Raw genomic sequence first — 7,443 nt, forward strand, 5'->3', positions numbered from 1 at the left:
AAAAAAAAAAAAAAGCTGAAAAAGACATAGATACAAGAGATTTGTCCACTAGTCTCTGGACTTCACAGAGAGAATTGCCCCCAAGCAATGTCAAGCTGGGAGAGCTGAGCTTAGGCTACCTCGCAGCTCTGGAAACATCTGAAATGAAAGCCTCTGACATTTCAAGCAGCATCTCTTGCATGTTTATATTCTTTAGTGCATCGGGCAAAGCATGCAAATCCTTACTCTCTGGTTGTAAAAATGCTTATGCTCAAATTGTATGCTCTGGTTGTTATAAGCATACTTTTAATTAAAAAAAATAACGGTCTCTCAACAGAATTTCAGCCAAGCAGCCTTCCAAAGGCTCCTGATGTTTCCTGCTAAGTTCTAGATTTTTGGAGTATCATAAACAATCTTTAAGTATCTCAGAGTATCATAAATCATTATCTTCTTTGTTGTATTAGAGACAGGGAAGATGTTTCTTTGCTGAAAATTCTGCATCTTCATCTCTCAGCTTTATATGCACTGGGATTCAAGATTTTAGTCCCACCTACAGACTTAAAGCAGTCTTCAACAAGCTGAAAGTCACACTGTGAGACAAGTATATCAGCACCCCATACTGCTCAGATCATTTATTGACTTTTTAGTTGTAGAATTTCCTGCATGGTCTTGACTTTTCTCCACCCCTCACCCCTTCACCCCCCACCCCCTCAAAAAAATGTATTTACCTAAAGAAAATATCCCTTCTTTATTAGGCACTAAACATATAACATCTGTAGAGACTACCTTTGCCCCCATAATTGGTGATATAACATTTCACTAGAATTTTAAAAAATTCAGTGGTAAAGAAGGTTAAATATAGGAGGGAAGGATTTGAATTATTAATTCCCAATAAACCTAGATCCTTCCAAAATGATATCTATTGCATTTCAAATGTTGAAATACATTCTTAGATCCTCCTCTTTCTAACAGGATTTACTCATGCAACTCCTGGGTGGAGATTAAAAATCCACCCCCTCATAGAATTCCCTTTCTTTTTACGTTAATCATGAGGTCAAAGCTAAACTGCAGCCTGTCAGTATTTTAAATGAATATGTTTTACACATTGTAGTTGACTGCTTGCTCAGCAACAGTCTGTGCTATCTGGAGGCCAAAGATAAGTGCTCAGGGATTACCTTTAAAACAATCCTCCAGCTCTTTTTCCACCAACAGTGGAAAGTCAGAACAAAAACTGAGCTGTAATCCTTGCTTCTGTAGACTGGCCAAGTTTTAACAATTGAAGGTTCAGAAAAAGCCCTTGAAAATCTTTGAGCATCAAAGCTCAACACAAGTGCTGTAGCTGTTGAAAGGTTAGGATGTCTAGTGCAGCCGTTTGCTCCTTTCCTCTTCCCCCCCCCAACTCCCCGCTCCCCCAGTCCACTCCAAATATCACCTTAGATCAAGAACTACATACTCAGTTCTGTCAGTGGAGAAGACAACATTACTGTAGACTATTGTGGACTATGATTTCTAGGGATAGTTTGGCTGCCTCTACAATGCACATATGAAAATATCTCAAGACTGTTCTTTTATTACCACTGCATATATAACACTAATTCTGACACTCTCTTTTTATCACTTTAGCTGTAAGACAAACGTGAAATCAAGTGGACAGCTGCATACACAGATGATGGCATTTTTAACCTACTACTTTGGAATGTGGCTCCTTCTATTTCAAATTTTCAGTTGAAGTCACCTTGACAAAGGGAAAAACTGCTGCTGACAAGGAATGTACCATCAGCTTGTTTTGAATATTGCCCATCTGCATGCTTTTTTGGAAATTAAAAGAATAGTAGCTGAGATATTTAAGTTCTACAGTTAGTTAATATTTCCAAGTGGTACATCATTATTCTAATATTTTATATAATTCTACCGGCTATTATTAAAATAAATGCCGTGATCATACCTGTCCCTTAAGTCTTTTAGCAGGATGACACTCAGAATTCTCTTCTGAAGGTACTCTTTCTTTCCGCTTGCTTATATTTGTTATCAGCATTAATCTTTTTCTTCTTTTTTTCTTCTTCTTCTTCTTCTTTTTTTTTTTTTAAAGGCAATACATGTAGCCAATCATCCACCACGCTGCTTAGCCTCTGGTTCCTACAACAGAGCTTCCTCTGTTGGTTGGGGCCTCTACTTCGGAACATGGGAAAGAACACATGGGTTTCTTGATTCATGGAGGTTATGAGGATCCGAACATTTTATAGATTAATGTCAACATATGAATGGTGCAGTCAACATGATTCCAATGAAAGGCGGGCAAATCAGTGGCTGAATAAATCATGGAAGAGCAGAACAGAATATGGAGAAGTTACAGATTGTACAAATATATCATCCATGGAAAAAATAATACCAATTTCCCTCACTTCTGTATATTTTTGACAAGGTTTTAAGCTCTGTTGGGCCAATTCGACTGTAAATTAATTCTCTGCATTGAAGGCAAATAGTAAATATTTTCCCATTGTGAAGAATTAAAAAATTACACAATTCGGGTGTTAAATAAAAAAGAATAGGGGAACTTATAATTATAATACTTAAGCTGTATGAATTAGAGGAGTATTGCATCCAGTAGGAAGAACAGACATTTGATAAAAATAAAGAAGTTTAAAGCAGAGAAAAACTCTGCTTTCCTTTACAGTTTTCCTTTCCTACAGTTTTCCTTTATCAGGAGGTTATAAGAACAGCTATTCTGAGCAACTGGAGGAGATCACAATGAAAGGAATTTCTCCTTTGGAAGCCAATTTCAGCTCGTTTCTGTCAGCTAAATACTAATGCTGGATTAAACCCTGTCTGAAACAGAAAAATATGATTCACTAAATGTTACTTTTCTTAACCCAAATTAAAAAAAGAGTTTTCAAATCCACTCTAGCTCATTAGAAAGGACATTTTTTCTGGGTCAAATTACATCCAAGCGATTTATCTAGCTACTGTAAGTAATTAGTGAACCATATCAAGATCTATGTGTATTACACTTGATTGTAAATCTTTACTTGCAAGTACTAGACAGCCAAAAATCAGCAGAATGTATATGTTAGCCCACAAGGCAAAGAAGTTAATTTGAGTGATATGTTCTGCAGTGAACAGTTCTCAGAACTACTATGGCCAAAGGAATTGTAAAATGATTATTCAGAGAAGAGATTTAAAACAAACTCTTTAATATAGTTTTAAAGACTAAAGATTAATCAATCACTTTCAGTTTATTCACAGTGTACCTTAATATTCAGAAAGTTAAAATCATATTCGCCTTCTCCTATTCACAGTTAATTTATAGCCTTTAACAAACTCCATGTGATCACTCTCTTTTCACGTATTTCTTAAGTATGTGATTGGAATTACATACATTTGATGCCAGGAAAATTAGATAAACCAGTTCGAAAATCAGCTGACAGGCAAGTGATGTAGACTGCAGCTTATAGCCATTGAGAATTGCCTTAGATGCAAAATTACCAAATTTTTCAACAATTATTATACAGTACAGCACCAAGAGTTCATTGTCATGTGTTTTAAAAGGAAGAATGGCCTTTAAAGAAGCCTGCCATCTATACTTCACGTGTATGGAACTTTTTGGTTCTCCGAACATACTTCCACAGAAATAAAATAAAACACAAAAGCAGAAATGAAAAATTCTGAGTACATAACTGGTTTCTCTATCATACAGAATAAAGGCACTCACTGCCCAGTCAAGTGAACAAAATAAGGATGTGTACATTTCTATTTTAGAGAACATGCTAGAGTGTAGATAATAATCTATTTTTAGAATTTTTAAGACTTTAGCAATATTGTAAAATTTGCCATCATACATTTCCCAAGTAAACATAGAGAGATTCATGACAAACCATCTCATTTTTGTAAAGGTATTATTCATCTGAGTGGTATAAAAACCAATTTTCTATACTATAAATCAATATTATATGTTCTATGAACCAGCATTATATAATATTCTATAAACCAATATTCTATCTTCTCTTGAAGACAGTGCTCTTAAACAGTGGGCTTAGCTTAGCTGTGGATATATAAGCATAAAAATACCATGCTTATAGGAATGCTTAGGAATTCTTTTTGAAAAATCTGAAACCTAGAGGTGATGCTTCAAGCACGAGTTAAAGGATACATAAGCTAGAACGTATGAAAGAAAAAAAAGACAATTTTTTTAAAAGGAAAAATTATGGAAAGGAAAAGGAAAAAAAAAAGGAGAAGAAAAAAGAAAAAAAAAAAAGCAAAAAGTATCAGTTTGGAAAACACCTGCTTTAAAAAAAAAGTGCATTTTGGATTTATATGTTGTTAAAACTTTTAATTTGTCCAATTTATTTATTGCTATGATCAACTAAATGATAAAAAAAAATAGACTGTGTGGAAACTAACAACTTTAAAGTGAGCATACTTTTTTTAGGTTCAGAATATAAAGTTAAAACATTCTAGAAAATGCCAGTATATCAGACTGACAACTAAGCTGTTTGCCTAGCAGTCACTGAGTGAACAGTGATTTCTTGAATCAAAAATGTAATGAACAAACACTATACTGCACCTTTTAGATAGGTACTGTTCTCATACCAAATTCCTGCATGAGAATAAAAAGCAAAATATAGTATAGTAGTAATAATTTCTAAACAGAAAAGTAGTGCATAATTTAGCCATTGCAGGATTGTATAGCAGAACAAAGGACCTGAGGATCTTCAAAATACAGAAAGGAAATGTACTGATTAGGCTGTAGGCATCCTTCATGTTTCCCTAAAAAATTTCTTTAAAGGCTATAAGCTGTTCCACTTTATGTGGAAGTATTCAAAATGATAACAGCATAGCCTAGGAGTCATACACAGAGTTCTAAAACATTATATGCAGGACTTCTATTTGCTTTAAAATGGAAGTATTTCTTCTATGAAAAAGAAACAATGAACCTTTAGAGCATGCTAGGAACAAAGCCTCATCCAAAGCCTCATGACAATTTGGTGCTTGGCCCCATTATATTGTTATCAATCAGAAAATGTGTCAGTTATGGTGTTTCTTGTAATACGAACACCTTTCTAGTAGTAACTCAACTAAGAAGGCAACTCATTTTACATAGGCCACTGATCAACCACTGGATAGCAATGAATTTTAGTCACTAGCAACCTGAGACAGATATGAACCGGTGACCTGCAGGTGAAAAGAAGGGAATTACATTACTAGTGTTCTGATCTACCCTGTCTCTTGGACATCCAGCTCCATTTTATTTTTTACCGAGAATCAACCACTACAGACACACAAGATCAAATAGCATACAATGGTCAATCACCATGTATTTATATCAGATTCTGTTACTAAATTATTATCTGAAGAAATTAAGTCCAGTAGCATATTAATGCATTAAAATCACTTATTTGCTGTTACATAAAATTATTTTGCCAGCTAAATGCTTATGATGAAGAGAATTTATAATAATGCAAAGAGTAATGAAAAGTGAAAAATGAAAAACGAAAAGAAGAAATTCAATTGCATGTTTGAATCTCCAAAGATAAGAGGAAAAAAGAAGAAAGAAAAAAAAAAAAACAACTCAGAAATACGAGGAAAAGATTTAGATAATGCTGTTTTTCAGACTTGAGTTAAAACATTTTTTTCTGGACAGACGTCAATAGCATTTTTATAGTATTTTTCAGTCACATAAATATACTATAATCTCTGAGTTTTTTGAATTTATTTTAAGATACTTTCCTTAATAATCCTTCCTTTAAAGATACCAGCATGCTTTAACACTCACCGTTTTGCCATTTTCATGCCTAGTTGCTAGCAAGTTGCTTTATAGCTTTTATTTCTTCACTTTCAAGTGGCCGCCTGTAATTGTACTTTCTTTTCTATAACAAAACACAACAGAAAACATGGCTGTTCTCATTACTGACAGCAAAATAATACAATATAGGACTGACTACTGCCCTTTTCTCTTTCTCTGTAGCCCCAGTACTGGCTATTCTGATGAGATGCTGCTAATCTACCAACATTCTTTTGCTCACATAGTGACAGTACCTTTAATGAAAGAATTAAACTCCAACTATTGTATTAAATAGAAGATGGGATAGAGGCAAAGCCAGGAAAAAGAAAATATTGCAAAGAGTATATCCACTGAATGAGCAAACTTCTAATGCAAACCTGTAATTCATGGCAGCATACAAAATTACTTACTACATATTTGTATCTTTTGATACAGATAACTAAGTATAGATAAATTTTATTTCTAAATAAACACAGCCCTGAGGCTCTGTGAGATGATAAGGTTTGTCTCCAACAGTCAAGATATACTTTTACTATAAGACACAGTACCTATGGACTTTACTAGGCTTACAATATAGTTCAATATTTCTCTAAGTTGGGTGCAAATTCTTCCATGTTTACAAGTTTCATCTAATATCTTCATCAGCTACCAAGATTATTCCCTGACTGTGTACTATAACATTTCATTGTTACAGAGTTGATGGTGGGTTTATTATGTATTAAAGGCCTCAGTTTCACAGAATGCAACTTCTAAGTGTGTAATTTATTCCCACATGTGCTTCAGCACATCTTAAACCTCCTCTTTAAGCTTAAACCACTTCACACTGTTTTGGAACATTACATAGGAATTCTGTAGTGGGGCAGACTCATCTTCCTGTATCACTTCCAATATCTTATATTTAGGAGTAAGCTAAAATTACCTTGCAAAACACAAGTCAGAAATACAGTCTGCAAAACATATTTGTGAAGAATGATTAACATTTGCAGGCCATCTTTCTGTTAGTGAATCACCCATACTGTGATTAATTATTATTTGTAATTATCTTATTGTTTATAAAAACACATTTCTGCATCAGTGTCATTTGCAAATATTTTTTTATAATGATGATTTCAGATATTCAGTGTTCATTATACTATGATTGCATTCCTGAAGCTTAATGTTATGTGATCTTCTGTTTCCAACAAAAATGCTGAATTAGGGGAGAGAGAAAAATAGAAAGTATTGTCACCAGATCACAGGATGCACTTCATTCTGGAAAGGCATTGGGAAGACATGGTATAGCCTGGGGCTGCTAACTGTGTATTTCTGAGGATGTTGTTTATGCCATGAAAAGGTGGGTAGAAAGAGGCTCAAAGTGAGATCAGAAACAGTGAATAAAAATCACAGGTAAAAAATGAACAATAAAAAAGAAGGAATGTAAGCAGATGGGGAAGAAAAATCTTAAAGGAGTAAAAACTAAGCATGAACAGATAATTTTTTTCCCCAGGAAGGAGTCTGCAAAGCTGTTTGGAGAAAATATGAGGCAAATATATAGAAGAAGACATGGAAAGAAGAGAACATAAGTGATGACATTCAGAAAGATGGCACTAATGAAGGACAAAAAAACATCCAAACATACAAAAAAAAACACAACAAAACAAAACCAGAATAAACAAATAGGATAAAAGCAAAAGACAGGGAAAAAA

General features: G+C 34.1%; 1 long non-coding RNA gene across 1 annotated transcript in view; it reads right to left on the bottom strand.

Annotated features, from left to right (window-relative positions):
- Nucleotides 1-7,443, bottom strand: part of LOC104910725 — a 191,578-nt gene that overhangs the window by 11,078 nt on the left and 173,057 nt on the right. Inside the window, exons 5-6 of the long non-coding RNA XR_004159625.1 lie at nt 5,750-5,843; nt 1,925-2,286 (exon numbers count right to left, since the gene is read on the bottom strand). This is a non-coding gene — a long non-coding RNA (uncharacterized LOC104910725). The remainder of the gene's footprint in view (nt 1-1,924; nt 2,287-5,749; nt 5,844-7,443) is intronic.

Source organism: Meleagris gallopavo, chromosome 4, assembly GCF_000146605.3.
Source record: "Meleagris gallopavo isolate NT-WF06-2002-E0010 breed Aviagen turkey brand Nicholas breeding stock chromosome 4, Turkey_5.1, whole genome shotgun sequence".
NCBI classification, from domain to species: domain Eukaryota; kingdom Metazoa; phylum Chordata; class Aves; order Galliformes; family Phasianidae; genus Meleagris; species Meleagris gallopavo.